The sequence below is a fragment of the Carlito syrichta genome, unplaced genomic scaffold (assembly GCF_000164805.1).
Source record: "Carlito syrichta isolate Samal-C Ts95f unplaced genomic scaffold, Tarsius_syrichta-2.0.1 Scaffold316039, whole genome shotgun sequence".
Taxonomy (NCBI): domain Eukaryota; kingdom Metazoa; phylum Chordata; class Mammalia; order Primates; family Tarsiidae; genus Carlito; species Carlito syrichta.
In genome coordinates this window covers 891607-911329 of record NW_007260135.1, presented here as the reverse complement: position 1 = coordinate 911329, position 19723 = coordinate 891607, and the positions used below count along the sequence as shown (strand labels likewise).

Sequence of the window (19723 nt, the reverse complement as noted above, 5' to 3'; positions counted from 1 at the left end):
TCTCAGCCTCCCAAACTGCTGGGATTACAGGCTGAGCCACCAAGCCCGGCCAGCACTTCTTTTCTTTTCTTTTCTTTTCTTTTCTTTTCTTTTTCTTTGCACTAATAAATTTATTAAACAAATAGGATACAAATTCAGCATACAAAGTCAGTATCAGTTCTATACACTAACAACAAACTATATTTTTATTTTTATTTTTTTATTAATCAATATTTTTTATTATGGTTTTGTGGGGTACAGTTAAGGTTAGGTGTACAATTACGTTTCATTCAGGCACCCTGTTGATAAGAGGTGTTTCCCCATCCCCAGACAGATATTTGCTACTGTTAATCCCATCCCCCTCCCCCCCCATAGTTTCCCAGTACTGTCAGTCATTTTCTTATAGTATTACATTGGATGTTCAAGGTCCATTATATGAGTGAGAACATGTGATACTCGGATCTTTGTTTCTGCAGCACTTCTTTTCAATGGAGTCATCGTCATAGAGTTTGATGGGAAGGCAAAAGACGCAAACCCCAAAGACAATTTGACAGAAGAGTAATTTTGAATGTTATACAATGTGAACAAATATTTTTCAGTCTTATTAACAATTAAAAACTTTTTTTCAACGAAAGGGAAACTTTATTGAGGCCCCAGACGCCATGGGCCAAGGCAGGAGGCTGCCTTGCAGGAGGAGCTGGTGAGGGCCTTATTTGACCTTCTTCTTGGGGCACAGGTTGTTGGTGTGCCCACACTTCTTCTTGCGGCAGTTGACGGCATGGGGGTGCAGGCGTGCATAGCACTTTGCAGCAAATCATCTTGTCACAGTTGTACTTCTGGGCGAGCTGGCGGAGGCAAGGCTCAGTGATGCCACCTCGCAGGCGCAGCACCAGGTGCAGGGTGGACTCTTTCTGGATGTTGTAGTCTGAAAGAGTGCGGCCATCCTCCAGCTGTTTGCCCGCAAATATCAGACGCTGCTGGTCAGGTGGAATGCCCTCCTTGTCTTGGATTTTAGCTTTGACATTCTCGATGGTGTCACTGGGCTCCACTTCAAGGGTGATTGTCTTGCCCGTGAGGGTCTTCATGAAGATCTGCATCTCTGCGTCCGCACAGCCGCCGCCACCCACCAGCCCAGCCGCCTCGTTGAACAGAAAGAGCAATAATTAAAAAATTTTAAACAGTATGGCACGCCATAATTTACCTATTCAATAAGCAAGGACATTTTTAAAAAGAAAGCAGTAGACTTCTATTTCCTGTGTATACAGGCCAATGGCACTTGATACCACAGGTAAATTCCAGAACTTTTTATAATTTACATTTCTAATCATATGTTGCTCCTGTTAATACATCCCTGGAGCTGTAACAGACTTCAAAAGGTCAGGTCTGGGAAGATTTCCAGGAAATGAAGGTACTGTGAAGTGACTTCTTGGAAAACTGAGGACTATTTTGACTTGATTTACCAGACGTGTCATGATGAAACGATCTTTCTTACCAATGGAATCCTATTATTTTAACCCTTAAATTAAATACCCACACCTTGCGTCATCATTCTGGGAGCTATTTGGTACTCAGTCATGTAGTCAGAATCAAGAGCTAATGGACGCAGTTGTAAGTTTTCATAAACAAGTAAAATCATCATACCATAAACATATTTGCTGATGAATTGGCCACTTGTGACTCTTGTCTAGCTTTTTCCCAGAGTCTCTTCTTTCTCACTTGAATTACTCAGTCAAAATAGGCTAGATGCTCAGGAAAAGTAAAAGCAATGGTCAAGGAACAGTGGTTTAGAGGCTGCAATAGGGAAAGACAAACAAGAACATGTCACTATTCTGAGATTTGGGGTGTGGGTGGAGAGAACGGGCACCGTCTTTTATACAGGACTTCACAGGAGACTAAACTAGGATGAAGAGAAAGAGAGAATATTCCAGGGAAAGGTTAAGATGCAGTGAGTACGCTCACTATGGAAAGGGGACCAGACAGATAAGTAGACTGTTGGGAGGAGAGCAGGATGAGGGGAGAAGGCAAATGGATTTGCAGAGGGGAACTTGGCTGGAGCCAGGAACACAGGCTTCTCTGGAGGTGAGAATAAGGGAAGGGAAGAAGAGCCAGGCACAATGGCATAAACTCGTAGTCCCAGCTACTCAGGAGGATTATTTGAGTTTAGGATTACTTGCTGGGCAACATAGCAAGACCCTGTCTCTTAAAAAAAAAAAGAAAGAAAAGAAAAAAAAAGAAGAAAGGCTATTCAAATCCACTTACAACAGTCATTTAGAGCCTTTCTTGTATTAGACCACAGTAAGAAGCTTATATAAATGTGTTCTCTGTTGTTGTTTTTAATTTCTTAATTGACAAATAATTATAGATATTTACAGAATGCAATGTGATGTTTTGGTATATATACACAATATGGAATGATTAAATCAAGTCAGTTAACATGGCCATTACCTCATATACTTTTTGGTGGTGGGAACATTAAAAATCTACTCTCTTAGCAATTTTGAAGTATACAATACATTATTAACTCCAGTTACCATGCTGTGCAATAGATCTCAAAACGTGTTCCTCCTGTCTAACCAAAACTTTGTACCCTTTGCCTAACATGAAAACATGGAATGCTTCACGTATTTACGTTTTATCCTTACACAGGAGCCGTGCTAATCTTCTCTATATCATTCCATTTTTAGTATATATGCTGCCTATATAAGCACAAGATGTTGTATTCCTGACTTTTAGGCATTCTAAAATAGTACATTTTTATAAAATCTCTCCACCTTGGGAAAAATAAATCCATCTTTGCCAGAACAAAGAAAGCCAGTAAAACAAGTAATTCGTTGGGAGTGTAATTTATAAACATTTACCATTGTTTTGAACATGAGGAAAAAAAGAAAAGCATTTTATCTAATGATCTTTCATAATCTCGAGAAAGAATTCATCTGCCATTTATTTTCAGGGAAACTCGGTGCTTCTTGGAAGAAACCCAGAGGATCCTGCTGGTATATCAAGACCCATGCAGGAAAAAAAATTACCCATTCCACAATAACATGGCATGTAACACAAAGACAGTGGTGCTTCTCCAGCAGGGAGAAGGCCCCCTCAATACAGGGACTCCTGCCGGCTGACTTAATTACAGCCCAGCAAGGAAGTCCACTACAAAGTCGGTGGCAACGGAACAGAGGACGGCTGAGATCCATCTTAGATGCAGGGGCAGATGGTTCTGCTCCTTCTCAGTTGGTGTAAGACCTTCTAGAAAACTCTGAAAATGGATACATGCCAACAAGTTTCCCACTACCAGGATTTTTAAAAAGCTCTATGCCCACCATATGCTAGTGTAAAAGTTATCCTGATTTGGAAGTCACTCGGCAAGTATTGACTGATCCTTGATGTGTAAGGGATAAGGAAAAGGTCTAAAGCAGCTTAGCATCTAGTTTTAGGCACAGGGATTAAACTCTGATTTAATTTAAGAGCTTCAGACTTTTTCCTCCTACTGCACACACAAATTAGGGGAGGGGTCACAAAAGCACTGCCTTGAGAATTCTCAGACAATAACAAACACAAATTTACAGAAACAGGGCGAGTCCATGTAAAAAACCTTCCTTATACTCCAGGATGGTGCACTGAAACCTTTTCAGCAGCAAAGGTCACTGGAAGTTGTTAAAGCAGTCACTATAGCAACCAAATTGACTAGGGCACAACCCAGATCATTAGCCTCCCAAATTAAGAAGTTGTAACAGTTGATAAATAATAGCACTGAGTAAATTCTATTGATATGATTTTTTAAAGAAAATGGAAATTCAACTATAATACAGACTTATAAAGAAGGACCAAGCTATTACTCTCATATAGTTTTTTTTTGTTTGTTTGTTTTGAGTTGGAGTCTCACTCTGTCACCCTGGCTGGAGTGCAGTGGCACACTCATGGCCACCCAGTGTCGACCTGCTGGGCTCCGGTGATCCGTCCACCTCAGCCTTCCGAGTAGCCGGAATTACAGGTGTGCACTACCACGCCCGGTTACTTTTTGATTTATTGTAGAGACGAGGTCTCGCCAAGTTGCCCGGTTGGGTCTCAAATCCAAGGGCTCAGGCAGTTCATTCACCTCGGCCTCCCAAAGTGCTTTGGATTACAGGTTGAGCCACCGAGCCTGGCCCACTGTCATATAGGTTTATGAAGTGAATATACATGCTGCTTTTCTGCATGCAAATTCTACCTCTTGGTCACTTTACAGGATATAAGATTCCTCCTGAGGTCTTTTTATTTTCTAAGCAGACTTTATTTGATTGTATGTTTATAAAAGAAGCATGTCTTCAAACAAAAAACGGAATGTTGGGTTTACTTTCTTCATATGAATAAGATGTTACTAATATCTCCTCATTCTCACAGTGTTCCTGGAACATACTTAAGTTCTGGCATTTAAAAAAGCAGAACTTAAAAAAGAAAACAGACAATAACCACATCAACAGTATGGTATATACCAGAGGAAACGTGGTGACTTAAATTCTGTGATTGGAAACTTGACATTTTTCAGTGGCTTGAAATCTTATATGCTTGCATGACCTGGAAGGGAGAACACCTTGTAGAACTTTGCATTATTTACCATCTAATTCTGTGCAAAGCTCTTAGATTCAGTCATCTGTTAACCCTTTGAGGGCATGAAATTTCAGAACCATGGTTTTGTTTTGCATCTTTCTCTTGGCTGAGTGGTTGCCTTTTCTGAGCCCTGGCTTTCCTTCTGTGAACATAAGGTGCTCCATCTGCTGAATTTTTTTTTTTGAGTTGGCGTCTCACTCTGTCATCCAGGCTGGAGTGCAGTGGCACGTTCATAGGCATCGCAGCCTCCACCTGCTGAACTCAAGTGATCCTTTTGCCTCAGCTGGAACTACAGGTGTGCACCACCATGCCCAGCTAATTTTTTGATTTGTTGTAGAGACAAGTTCTCGCCAAATTGCCCAGGCTGGTCTTGAACTCCTGGGCTCAGGCAATCCTCTCACCTCTGTCTCCTCAAGTGCTGGGATTACAGGCGTGAGCCACCACGCCCGGCCTTGTTTTAAAGTGAAGATTTATAATTCGAATAGGACAGTGTTTCAGTGTACTCCTGCTTTATAAAATACTGACTTAAAATTAAGAAAGTGGAATTATTCAAGGCCTTATAGCTTATTCAGAATTTATATTTTGGATTTATTTTTATCCTAATGCCTGCCTTTAACCAATTTGTTGGGTGTTATTAAGCTAAAAGTATATGAAAAATATGGCAAAAACAAAAATCTGTATTTCTTTTTTTTTTTGAGTTGGGGTCTCAGTCTGTCACCCAGGCTGGAGTGCAGTGACATGATCATGGCTTACCACAGCTTCGACTTCCTGGGCTCAGGTGATCCTTCTGCCTCAGCCTCCTGAGTAGCTGGGACTATAGGTGTACACCACCATGCCTGGCTAGTTTCTTATTGTTTTGTAGAGATGAAGTCTTACTGTGTTGCCCAACCTGATCTCCAACTGCTGGCCTCAAGTGATCCTCCTGTTTTGGCCTCCTTAAGTGCTAAAATTACAGACGTGAATACTGTGCCCAGCAAAGTTCTGCATTTATAATGTTCCATAAGAAATCTGATTTAGAGACCCCTCCTTCGACACACTTTTGGAATAGCACTGACCACAGAATCCCGTACACCTTTTTAACTTTCTCATTTCTTGTAAGCTTCTTGAGTCAGTGATTCTTGTCTCATTTGTTTTTCTCTCTCCCCAGGGCACATAGTAGGTGATCAACAAGTGTTTGTTGACCATGTGAACTAAATCATAGTTTTATTAAGTTAAATTAATTAATTTATTTAACAAATCCTGCCTCCGCTTTATTTGTACAAATAGCACAGGAGGTCACCAACCCTGCCCCCATGCAGACAGCATGCTAGGGGGGTCACACGTTTATGGTATGACTGTAATGTGCCTTTTTATTTATTTATCTTTTTTGAGTTGGAGTCTCACTCTGTCACCCAGACTGGAGTGCAGTGGCCGCTCCCGGCCACCGCAGCCTCGACCTGCTGGGCTCTGGTGATCCTTCTGCCTCAGCCTTCCAAGTAGCTGGAACTACAGGCGCGTGCTACCATGCCCGGCTAATTTTTGATTTATTGTAGAGATGAGGTCTCGCCAAGTTGCCCAGGCGGGTCTCGAACCCGCGGGTTCAGGCAATCCACTCCCCTCAGCCTCCCAAAGGCGTGGGATTACAGGCTGAGCCACCAAGCCCGGCTTAATGTGCCTTTTTAAATAGAAAAACAACAGCCATCTCTTTACATATGACTCTTGAAGCATTCTTACAAAGCTATCTCAGACCATATTTGAGGGTTTTATTATTTTTCAAGCTTTAAAAAATACGTCATTGGGTGATCGTTGCTGCTGCGGCTGAATTGGAAAAAAAAGCCATCAAGAGTACCCTCTCATGAAGCCCCTGAAATATAGACAGGCTTTCTTATTTTTTTTTTTATCAATTGTTAACTGTCTAATGCTGCTGGAGCTTTACCTTCCAGGGATTTTGTATATTGTTGGAGCCATCTTTTGTTGATTTTGTGAAACTTTGCATGCAACGTAATTTGAAATTTCATTGTGCACTCAATTTCCATTGCCTTTGCTGTGTCCACAGCAGCATTACACCAGACTTAACTATGGAGAAAACTGATTCTACAGGCTGTTAAATAGTTATCTCTATTCCATCCATTCCCCTTACCCTGCTTTGTCTTCATAGCACTTGTTACCTCCTGATTATATTTTTTGTTTGTCCTTTGTCTATCTGCCTCTGTTTTGTTACCAGAATATATAGTTTTATGTATTGGTATAACCTTTTAAAAATAATCTTAAACTGTGAAATTTATATACCGAGAAAAAGCGCACAACCGTGAATGCACAGTTCAACAAATGATATTGGTTGGGCACAGTGGCGGATGCCTGTAATCCCAGCACTTTGGGAGGCCAAAGCGAGAGGACTGCCTGAGACCAGTCTGGGCAACATGGCAAGACCTCATGTCTACAATAAATCAAAAAATTAGCTGGGCATGGTGGCATATGCCTATAGTTCCAGCTACTTGGAAGACTGAAGCAGAAGGATCAATTTGAGCCCAGCAGGTCAAGGCGGTGGTGGCCGTGAGCATGTATGCCACCGCACTCCAGCCAGGACAACAGAGTAAGACTCCAACTCAAAAAAAAAAAAAATTCTTCCCTGCCCTGAGGTCTTATATGTAAAGATAGGTATAAGGGTAGGGGTGATGGAAAGGGTAGAGAAGGAAGACAGAAGTTGTCTTTCATAGTTACTTCTTTTTTAAAAATTAGAGTCTTCCAGGCTGAACCGTGTCGCCCAGGTTGGAGTGCAGTGTAATGCTCACGGCCACCGCAACCTCGATCTGCTGGGCTCAGGTGATCCTTCCGCCTCAGCCTTCCAGGAAAATAGCTGGAACCACAGGCATGCGCCACCACATCCAGCTAATTTTTTTATTTATTGTAGAGAAAAAGTCTCGCCAAGTTGCCCAGGCTGGTCTCAAACCCGTGGGCTCAGGTAATCCTCTCACCTCGACCTTCCAAAGTGCTGGAATTATAGGCATGAGCCACCATGCCCGGCCTCATAGTTACTTTTTTAGTCCTTCATAGCTTTATTTTTTTCCTTAAAAATGTTTTTTCTTGATTGGCCACACCTCATTTTGTGTCATAGAATGAGTGTTCCTCTCATTCTTAATAACTTTATTTATTTATTTTGAGACCGAGGTTGGAGTGCTATCGCATGATCCCTGTTCACTGCAGCCTCGACCTCCTGGTCTCAAGTGATCCTCCTGTCTCAACCTCCCAAGTAACTGAAACTACAGGCATGTGCCACCCACGCCTGGCTATTTTTTTTTTTTTTTTTGTAAACATAAGGGCTCATTATGTTGCTTAGGCTGGTCTTGAACTCCTGGGCTTAAGCCGTCCTCCTGTCTCAGCCTTCCAAAGTGCTGGGATTACAGGCATGAGCCACCATGCCCAGCCATTCATAACTTTAAATGTAAATATAGTTGAGACCATCTTTGAATCTACAGTAATTAAATTGCATATGTAGAGGCTTGAGTTCATAAATTATTCTTCCCAAGGTGAATAGTAGCGTATCACAATAGGACAGTGGCTTTTTTTTTTTTTTGCTAGCAAAATCTAAGATATCTCCCTTCCCCCCCGAAAAATGCTTTTGCTTAAGTAATGAGTGTGCAAAAGGCATAAATTCATGGGTGTAGGTGTGGATACCAAACATTGTGGCTTAAACCAGCAAAACATACCTTCTTATATACAAGAAACATTCTGTCAAATAGCTCTTGGCTTCATCTGAGCTAAATGAAGGATTACCAAAAATTGAAATATAGCAAAAGTATTCCACTTACCGAAACAGCACTTGGTAATTGCTTTCATTAATCCAGGCAGGTTAATATACTATCTACTTGCATAACAGTGTCAAAAAAAATCTATTATCTACTGAAACGTTTTATGTAGCATGTTAAGTTCCTGTTTCCTTCATGAAGATTAAGATTCAAATATTAATCCAGTCTACTCAGAATCCCCTTCTCTCCCTTAATTTTCTGCTAGCCTCATGGGAAAATAAAACTGCGTTATTGGTCACCCCAGAGCTCAGAGCTTCCCTGTCTATGTTCAAATACAAAGTCATTCATTTACTCTGATGGACAGATACCAGTGGCATTTGTATACGGGGGAGGGGTTGAGAAGTATTGTCTCTTACCAGGAAATAGCTGGCTCTTTCCCCATGGTTGAATAATATACTTAGGTATAGGCCCGGCATGATGGCTGTAATCCCAGCACTTTGGGAGGGCAAGGCAGGAGGATTGCTTGAGGCTGGGAGTTCAAGACCAGCCCAGACAGCATAGCAAGATCTTGCCTCTATTAAAAAAAAAAGAAGAAGAAGAAAAGGAAAGGAAAGGAAAGAAATAAAATATGTGTATACTTAGGCATAGAAGGAGATCTGAGTTTTGTTTCTTTTCTTGTTGGTTTTGCTTTTCTTTTAGTTGAAGTCGCTCTGTTTTTCAGACTGGAGTGCAGCGGCACGCTCATGGTCACCGCAGCCTTGATGGGCTGGGTTCAGGCGATCATTCCACCTCAGCCTTCCAAGAAGCTGAAACTGCAGGTGTGTGCCACCACACCCGGCTAATTTTTTGATTTATTGCAGAGACGAGGTCTCGCTAAGTTGCCCAGGTTGGTCTCGAACCCCTAGGCTCAGGCAGTCCTCTTGCCTTCATCTCCCAAAGTGCTGGGATTGCAGGTGTGAGCCACTGTGCCTGGCGAAGGAGACTGAAGTTTCTTGGAAGCAATATTCTTTAGTTCATGTCAATGTTTTAATCAATGCCACTATGCATGTATCATCTTTACATATTTTAGTGCTTTGTATTGGACTCCTCCAATGTTGTGGTCTTTGTTTCTAATAAGGAGAAGAGTAAGGAAGGCAGGAAGAAGTAAAATAATGTTAGTAAAGCTGTAATGTTAAGTCCATCCATTCAGTGTCCACAGCGACACCTCACTGAGACCGTGCGGGAGGCTCTCTGACACAAGATAATGAAGGAGATGTGACAAAACATGGTAGAGGAGAAGATAGAATGGTGCAAAGTAGGAGGAATGAAAGGCTTTATCTTTGCTACCAAAATCCTGTGCTCATGTTCCCAAATCCCGTTTCTTCTTTCTTTTGACTTGTGGTTTATTGAGTATCAATGGGCTTCACATTGTACCAATAACTATGTGAAGCCCAGTTTATTACACAGGAATGCCTGAAAATTTTTAAGTAGCTCCTGGTCTTGACAGAGGGAAGGAAGGGGAGACACAAAAATAATGGTAATACATTATTATAACACATGATAATATGCAGATTGCATTTGGAACAGAGAGAGCCAGTAACTCTACAAGGAAATAGCAGCTTTTGAGCTTAATTTTAGAGGATCAATTTGATAGATTTCAGCGGTTACGGAAAGGAAGTTTTTTTTGTTGTTGTTGAAGTCTGGAGTGAATATTATTTCTATAAAGGCAGGGTTTTAAGGAAAAAGACTTAGGGTGAAATTCCAGAAGATAGCAGATTTCTATTTTGTCTGTATTTATATATCATAACAATACAGTTATAGATGGAAATACTCATTCTTGTATATACATGATTTTTTTTTTAGTTAGAGTCTCACTCTGTCGCCCAGACTGGAGTGCAGTGGCCGCTGCCGGCCACCGCAGCCTCGACCTGCTGGGCTCCGGCGGTCCTTCCGCCTCAGCCTTCCGAGTAGCCGGAATTACAGGCGTCCGCTACCACGCCCGGCTGATTTTTTGATATATTGTAGAGATGAGGTCTCGCCAAGTTGCCCAGGCGGGTCTCGAACCCGCGAGCTCAGGCAATCCACTCACCTCAGCCTCCCAAAGCGCGGAATTACAGGCAGAGCCACTGAACCCAGCTGTACATACATGATTTACAGAATATTTATCCAGTCTGAATTGTCATCTTTGGTCATAGTAAGTTGGAAACCATCGTCTCCATTGGTGGCTGTTTGGGTGGAATGCTTTCAATTCGCTTCCTTTCTCTCTCTTTTTTTTTTTGTTTTAGTCCCGTGATCTTGATTAGACCTCTCTGCTTGTCTCATAACTTCCTGATCAGATGATGTCCAGGAAATTTTAGATGTGTTTAATCTTTGGAAGGGACTTTAAAAATAAGAAATTGTCGGGCCGGGCTCGGTGGCTCAGTCTGTAATCCCACCACTTTGGGAGGCTGAGGTGAGTGGATTGCCTGAGCCCGCGGGTTCGAGACCTGCCTGGGCAACTTGACTAGATCTCATCTCCACAACAAATCAAAAATTAGCCAGGCGTGGTAGCGTGCAGCTGTAGTTCCAGCTACTTGGAAGGCTGAGGCGGAAGGATCGCCGGAGCCCAGCAGGTCGAGGCTGCGGTGGCCAGGAGCGGCTACTGCACTCCAGTCTGGGTGACAGAGTGAGACTCCAACTCAAAAAAAAAAAAAAAAAGAAATTGTCAGCCAGGCGTGGTGGCTCACGCCTATAATCACAACACTTTGGGAGGCCAAGGTGAGAGGATTGCCTGAGCCCACGAATTTGAGACCAGCCTGGGCAACTTGGTGAGACCTCAACTCTACAATAAATCAAAAAATTAGCTGGATGTGGTGGCGTGTGATTGTAATCCCAGCTACTTGGAAGGCTGAGGCGGAAGGATTGCCTGAGCTCAGCAGGTCGAGGCTGCGGTGGCTGTGAGTTTGCCACTGTACTCCAACCTGGGTGACAGAATGAGACTCCGACTCTAAAATAATAATAATAATAATAATAATAAAAACAATAAATTGTCCTCAAAACCAGTTTTATTTTTGCTAAGGTGAAAGTCATTATCATAATCAGAATCCTTGATCTAGTGAGATAGATAAATTTCTGGCCAAATGATAGACTGAAGATTCCACACATAAGCTGAGAAAGTTGTATTTGTTCCACTAGACTTTTACAAGTTTTTGTGGTTGTGTCAGACTAATATTGTCTATTGGCATTCTGTAAGTATACTTAGGTATTGATAGACAAATCGAAGTAGAAATCAATTGTGTTTTCAGCTCATTGTTTTTAGCAAGTATGTACCCAGCAGTGTTTACCGAACACCTCCTATATGTGAGACACTGCTAGGTGCTAGGCTTATAACAAGGAGCAAAACAGATAAGGGTCCTGCCCTCATAAAACTTAGAGTTGCATGGAAAAAACAGAATGAATCAGATTTCCATATTTATAACCATACATGACATGCACATACGAATAAATGTTTGCTTATAATCAATTCAATCTTCCCTTTCACTTTTCTTCCTAATTTTACCATCAGCATAAATTGTTATTTTTCAGGTTCATAGAGTAGCTGACCTTGAAGTTTTTTCTTGTACATTATTAAAAATCACTGTTACATAGTCACTGTTATATACTGACTGTAGTGGACTGGGCATGGTGGCTTGCAGCTGTAATCCCAGCACTTTGGGAGATTGCTTGAGCCCAGGCAAGGTTGTTTGAGCCCAGAAGTTCAAGGTCAACTTGGGCAACATAGTGAGACCTTATCTCTACAAAAATTCAAAAAATTACCTGGCCATGGTTGTAGTTCCAGCTACTTGGGAGGCTGAGGCAGGAGAATTGATTGAGCCCAGGAGTTGGAGGCTGTGGTGAGCCTTGTTCGTGCCATTGCACTCCAAACTGGGGGACAGAATGAGACCCCAAGTCAATAAATCAATACATCATTCCAGGAGTAATGGGACATCAGGTATGCTACATACTCTCAAATCATTCAGGAAAAATTTATATATGTATAATATATATATAATTTGAGGCCAATAGTGCCTCACATCTGTGATGGCTTCTCACGTTTCAGCTTGGGAGAGCAAGTGGATGGTGACACCATGAACTCAAATAGAGATCATGGGATAAAATATTTGAGATTAAAAAAAAAAAGTTTTGCATGGATGAAATTAAAGGAATTCGCATCAAAGTGGAGGTACTGAGTAGGCAGGTGCAAATACACTTCTGACTCTCAGGAGTGACTCATGAAAAAGCAATAAAACAAACTGCAAGGAACCAGTAACACAGTTTGCTCTGGCGATGCACCTTGTCTGGTTTCAAGCCACTGTACGTGAGTCGTTCTTGAAGTTGCCGGAGTGAATGAGCTGGAGCAGCCCAGCATGGGAGAGAAGTGGAGGGGGTCTGAGGAGCACCAACCCCTCAGGGCAGGCAGAGGAAGAGCACTTAGTGAGAGCCAGAAGCTCGGTCAGAGGATCAGAGAGTGGCACATGGGAGCCAGCGTGGGGAGCTTTCAAGAACCAGAGACACCTATGCTGCCAAGAGGCCAAGTAGGGCTCGGACCAGGAAGCAGCTGGATTGGGGGATTCAGAGGCAGAAGAACAGAGACCTCCGAGTTCTGAAGTTCACAGCTCATCTTTTGGGAAGATCGGTTAGGGGTGGTATTCTTTCCTTAGTCATCATTTTGGATGTTTAATGAATGAGTAGACTGTTATACCTCATTCTTGTTATCAAGATACACCAAGAAGAATTTCTAAGCTATTTAAGGTTAAATGACCGGTGATTAAAACCATTCAAGTACATCTTTCACTTCACAGCTCATTCAGTTTTTTTTCTTTTTTGAGTTGAGATCTCACGCTGTCGCCCAGGCTGGAGTGCAGTTATCACGACACTCATGGCTGATGGCAGCCTCGACCTCCTGGGCTCAGGTGATCCTTGTGCCTCTGCATCCCAAATAGCTGGGACTACAGGGGCATGCCACCATACCTGGCTGATTTATTTTGATGTTTTAAAGAGACAGGGTCTCTCTAGGTTGCTTAGGCTGATCTTGAACTCCTGGCCTCAATCAGTCCTCCCGTCTCAGCCTCCCAAGTCCTGTGATTACAGGTGTGAGTCATTGCGCCTGTGTTGATAATTTTAATAGCTTTTTCAAGTTTTCTAGAAATGTAAATAAGTACACAAGAACTTAGCTACTACAGGCAGTAAATATACAGTTGTGACAGTGAAGTGTCTTCTGTGGACTTATAAGGATTAAAATAAACACTTAAAGGGCCAGAGTAGAGATCGAAACTCTCAAAAAGACAAAATGGCTCTAGGTCAGCCAGTTTTAACTATACAGTACTCTTTTTAAAAAAAAATTAGAAGCCGAGCTCGGTGGCTCAGCCTGTAATCCCGCGCCTTTGGGAGGCTGAGGTGAGTGGATTGCCTGAGCCCGCGGGTTCGAGACCCGCCTGGGCAGGCGAGGCCTCATCTCTACAATAAATCAAAAAATCAGTCGGGCGTGGTAGCGCATGCCTGTAATTCCGGCTACTCGGAAAGTTGAGGCGGAAGGATCGCTGGAACCCGGCAGGTCGAGGCTGCGGTGGCCGGCAGCGGCCACTGCACTCCAGTCTGGGCGACAGAGTGAGACTCCAACTCAAAAAAAAAAAAAAAAAAAAATTAGAGAAGGTCTCTCGCTCTGTGCCCAGACTGGAATTCAGTGGCGCAATAATAGCTAACTGCAGCCTTGGACTCCTGGGCTCCAGTGATCCTCCGACCTCAGCCTCCTGAGTAGCTAGGACTATAGGTGTGCGCCACCATGCCTGACTAATTTTTTAAAATCATGTTTTGTAGAGACAAGGTCTCTCTATGTTGCCCAGCTGGTCTTGAACTCCTGGCCTCAAGCGATCCTCCCACCTTGGCCTCCCAAAGGACTAGGATTACAAGTGTGAGCCACTGTGCTCAGCCACTGTACAGTCATTTTAAGAAGAATATTAGTATCTTTATTAAGACTGGAGTAATTAGAAGTGGAATTGTTTAAAAAGGGAAGCAGAGAAGAAAAAATCTGAGAAGCAGCTGGGCTCGGTGGCTCAGCCTGTAATCCTGCGCCTTTGGGAGGCTGAGGTGAGTGGATTGCCTGAACCTGTGGGTTCGAGACCCACCTGGGCAGCGAGACCTCATCTCTACAATAAATCAAAAAATCAGCCGGGCGTGGTAGTGCATGCCTGTAATTCTGGCTACTTGGAAGGCTGAGGCGGAAGGATCGCCGGAGCCCAGCAGGTCGAGGCTGCGGTGGCCGGGAGCGGCCACTGCACTCCAGTCTGGGCGACAGAGTGAGACTCCAACTCAAAAAAAAAAAAAAAAAGAAAAGAAAAAATCTGAGAAGCAAATGTTGGCTGTGTCCACCCAATTACTAAGAAGGGGTGGGTACCCCACCGGGCCCTGCAGTGGCTAGTTCTGACGGCCCTGTGTTTTGGAGACAGACAAACTAGGTTTTCAGGGCCTGATGCAATTACATTAGAAGCAAGCGAATGTCATACTGAATCCATGCTCCCCCAGCAGGCTCCTGGTAAACCGACTTGCTGGACAACCTGCCTTTGAGGAGAGAACGTGATTTTCCCAGTGTCCTTCTCTGACCTCTTGGCAGTTATATAATTCTTGCTGTAAAATAAATGTCTACTCCAGTTTTGTGCATCAGTCTCCTGTGGGTTTAATTCACATGCAAGAGCATCCTGGAGCCCGAATGAGTCTGGAATGGAATAAAGTTTCCCAGTCTGTGAATCATGACATGAATCATGTCAAATTCACCAAAAGTTATGTTCCCTGCTAAGGCCACCTGGCAGGCAGGCAGGCTGGAGCTTTCCTAATGAAACCCCTTTGTGTGACCATGTGGCCTTCCACTGGGAACTTTGACAGGTTGCTGTTTTTTTTTTTTTTTAAATGATAGCATTTAATGTGTCTGTAATTGTAAAAGTACGAAGCAGATATTATCTAATGTGCAGTGAATAATTGGTCATTTGTAAGCATTTCATACATTGCTTCCATACTGCACTAGGTCTCTCTGTGCTCAACTACATGGGACAGGTCATTTCTGCACAGCCTCATCCTCTGAATAGGGAACTGATGCTCCTTTAAACATGTATTAAAAGGCTAGATGCAGTGGCTCATGCCTGTAATCCCAGCACTTTGGGTGGCGGAGATGGGTGGATTGCTTGAGGCCAGGAGTTTGAGACCAGCCGGCAATATAGCAAGACCTCGTTTCTATAAAAAGTAAAAATAAAAATATTAGCTGGGCATGGTGGTACATGCCTATAGTCCCAGCTATACCTTGGAATGCTGAGATGGATAGATTGCCTGAGCACAGGAGGTTGAGCCTGCCGTGAGTTGTGATTGTTGACATGGTGCCACTGCACTCTAGCTGGGCAACAGAGCAAGACCCTGACTCAAAACATCAGCAACAACAACAAAAACCTCAAACATGTTAAATGGAGATCTTAGGTAATATTGGGATCAGTGTTGGTCATTGATGTAGATTTTTCTCTGCGATGATAGATTGGTCTCTTAAAAATGATAATGTTAATTATGCTGTATGCTTTTACATGTTGCATGTAACTTAATCATTCATAAACTTTGTAAATTACTTGCAGTGTAATAATTCAACTTGCCTTTTATATATTTTTGTGTGTAATATAAGAAAAAACATATTTTTTGAAGTCATGAAATATTTATTGCTTCATGTTGCAAAATATGTTTGCTTTGTCTAAGAAACATTGCCAGAAAAATGTTCTAAAATGTCGAACAATAAAGTTGGGACTATGGATATCTTAGTGAACCAAGACAAAGAAGATTAGCATTGGAGTTTAAAAGATGCAAAACAAAGATTAAGGCAAAACATTAACTCTGTCTGACTTGGGATAATTCTGGTCATGTGGTCCTAAGAAAAGAGAATAACAGTTTGGGATTACCTGAAAGAGCCTGTTTTAGTCTATTTGGCTGCTATAACAAAACACTTTAGACTGGGGCTTTTGTAAATAGCATACATTTCTTGTGTACTGCTCTGAAGGCTGAGAAGTCCAAGATCAAGACACCAGCAGATTCTGTGTCGGGTGAGGGATTGCTCTCTGCTTCTCGCTGCGTCTATACATTGTAGAAGGAGTCACCAGGGTCCTTTAAGCCTCTTTTATAAAGGCATTAATCCTGTTCATGAGGGCAGATCCCTAATACTTCTAATGCTATCATATTTGGTTTTTTTATTTTTTTTTTGAGTTGGAGTCTCACTCTGTCACCCAGACTGGAGTGCAGTGGCTGCTCCCGGCCACCGCAGCCTCGACCTGCTGGGCTCCGGTGATCCTTCCGCCTCAACCTTCCAAGAGCCGGAATTACAGGCATGCGCTACCATGCCCGACTGAATTTTGATTTATTGTAGAGATGAGGTCTCGCTGCCCAGGCGGGTCTCGAACCCACGGGCTCAGGCAATCCAATCACCTCAGCCTCCCAAAGGCGCGGGATTACAGGCTGAGCCACCGAGCCTGGCTTTATTTTTTTGAGTTGGGGATCTCACTCTGTTGCCCGGGCCAAAGTGCAGTGGCACTCTCATGGTTCACTGCAGCTTTGACCTCCTAGGCTCAGGTGCAACTTCCACCTCAACCTCCTGAGCAGCTGGAACTACAGGCATGTGTCTCCACATCCAGCTAATTTAAAAAAAATTTTTCTTGTAGAGATGGGGGCCTTGCTATGCTGCTTAGGTAGGTCCCAAACTCCTGGGCTGAAGTGGTCCTCTGGCCTTGGCCTCCCAAAGTACTGGGATTACAGGTGTGAGCCACTGCACCCAGCCATCCATCACACTCTTAGTACTATCACACTGGGTATTAGATTTCCAGCATAAAATTGTTTGGGAACACGAATATATATATATATATTTTTTGAGTTGGAGTCTCACTCTGTCACCCAGACTGGAGTGCAGTGGCCATTCCTGGCCACTGCAGCCTCGACCTGCTGGGCTCCGACGATCCTTCTGCCTCAGCCTTCCAAGTAGCTGGAACTACAGGCGTGTGTTACCACACCCGGCTCATTTTTGATTTATTGTAGAGATGAGGTCTCACCAAGTTGCCCAGGTGGGTCTCGAACTCACAGGCTCAGGCAGTTCATTCACCTCGGCCTCCCATAAGCGCGGGATTACAGGCTGAGCCACCGAGCCCGGCTGGGAACACGAATATTCAGACAGAGCAGTGCTGGTCAATCATTACTGCCTGTCTGATAGTTTTATCTAGGGAAATAAGAAAAATAAAGTATATATTTTCCACCTGACCTTGAAAATTTACCTTGGGCTTGCTTTGTGCAAACATGAAGATCCTAGGAGATGTCTAATCAATTCAGAGAGCCAAGTGGGTGAAGATAGGTATGAAAAGAACTGGGCTTTGCTGAGCCAAGAGACTGATGTTGTAAAGGACACCTGGGTAAAATGCTTCTCTTTAGCTGTACAAATGCACTCACGCATTGCTCGTTAACATCTGTGAGTTCATGTACTTGTTTTCCCATGCTGTGGCAGGTAATTTTCAGGACTGCTGTGTTTCATAACTTTGGGGAGTAGTGATGGAAATGGTACCCCTAAAGCTATACAATATAGACCTGCACAGCTGACATGGGGGCCTTGGGTTGGTCCATGACCGTGGTGAGGGTGTGATATCTCACTCTGGTAACTTATAAAATAGATAAAAATATGCAAGCTATTGTATATTAGAGAGACCTCTTCCACTGGTATAGACACACACAAGTCTCATGGTAAATTCACTGACTTTCTTCTGCCTGAGCATTTCCTCATAATTTTCATTCTAGCCCTTCCTTTTAATATTTTTTAGACAGTTTTGCTCTGTTGTCCAGCCTGGAGTAGAGTGGTACAATGATAGCTTACTGTAGCCTCGACCTCCTGGGTTCAAGCTATTCTCTCACTTCAGCCTCCCCAGTAGCTGGTACTGCAGGCATGTGCCACCATGCCCAGCTAATTGTTTTTAATTTTTTTTTGTAGAGATGAGATTTTACTCTGCTACCCAAGCTGATCTCAGACTCCTGGGCTCAAGTGATCCTCTCACCTCGGCCTCACAAAGTGCTAGGATTATTACAGGCTTGAGCCAATGCATCTGACCTGTAATTTTAATATAAACTGTACTGTGCTTCTCAGCAGTTCTAGTAAATCTTCATATTTTAGCAGATACACACAAAAAAATGTAGGAGCCACTGGCCTATGTCGTTGTGTAGGCATCAAAACAGATGGCGATAGAGTTGTTGGGAAGATGGTAACAGTCACAGCTACCTAAAGATATGATATCCTGGCCGGGCTTGGTGGCTCAGCTTGTAATCCCAGAACTTTGGGAGGTCGAGTCTAGTGGATTGCCTGAGCCCACGGGTTTGAGACCAACCCGGGCAACTTGGCAAGATCTCGTCTCTACAAAAAAAAAAAAAATTTAGCTGGGCTTGGTAGCGTGTGCCTGTAGTTCTAGCTACTTGGAAAACTGAGGCAGAAGGATCGCTGGAGCCCAGCAGGTCGACACACTGGGGTGACTGTGAGCATGCCACTGCACTCCAGCCTGGGTGATGGAGTGAGACTCCATCTCAAAAAAAAAAAAAAATAAAGATATGACTTCCTTGATGCCAAAAAATATTTAGTTGTATGTGGCTAGAAATTTCTGCACAAAGCAGGAGACAGTACATCGTATTCTCAGACAGAAGTTCAGTCTCCCAGGTTCACCAGAGTCCCTCATACAGAACTGCAGCTGCCAGTGATGGAACTCACACAGATTCCACAAGTTGAAAGTCACTTCTTTCTCTCTTGGCAATCTGTACCCTGCAGCCTCTCTGACTGTTTTGGAGTCTCTGGCTGCATGCCTCTCTGCCCGCCAGCTGCAACATGGTAATTACTTGTATGCAGTATGGTTATTGGATTATGGTACAGCTTTGTCTCAATCACTTGCATTTTCCATTCTTAGTATCTTGGAGGCATGTACGTGCCAACCCAAGCACATTAAATTGCACAGTATTTATTGCAAGACAAGATGCATTGAAGGTCATGTTCCCAGGCATCCCTGGACTCATAACTGTAGATTTTGTTTGTTTCATATTGGGCGAGGATCAAACAAACTTGGTCAGATCCTCCCTCTGAGAGTTTGTGAGACACAGAGAGAAAGAACAGAAATACTCATGGTGGCAACAGAGCCAGCAGAAGGAAGCAGAGCAGAGACTGAGGGCAGCTGAGTCAGAGCACGGAGTCCTGGAGTGAACAGTACCCAGTAGAGTGTGAGGTTAAGGAACCCTTACCTCTCTGCCTGCACGTCTGCTTTTTCTTCTCTACCTCCAGTTTCCCTTTTTCTCTTTCTTTGTGGCTTTGATGAAAGATAGATGCTTCACAATTCCTGAGACTTTTACACGTCTTCAGTTCAAGCAGTCAACAGAGACTAGTATATATTTTATTTTTTTTTTTT

The 19723-nt window shown here is 43.2% G+C and overlaps 1 protein-coding gene and 1 pseudogene across 5 annotated transcripts in view; one reads left to right on the top strand and one right to left on the bottom strand.

The window, feature by feature from the left end:
• BICD1 (BICD cargo adaptor 1) overlaps positions 1-19723 on the top strand; it is a 286396-nt gene that overhangs the window by 26756 nt on the left and 239917 nt on the right. The window lies entirely within an intron of this gene.
• On the bottom strand, positions 689-1150 carry LOC103276335 (annotated as a pseudogene). Its single transcript, XR_505363.2, has one exon. The product of XR_505363.2 is annotated as a ubiquitin-like (transcript).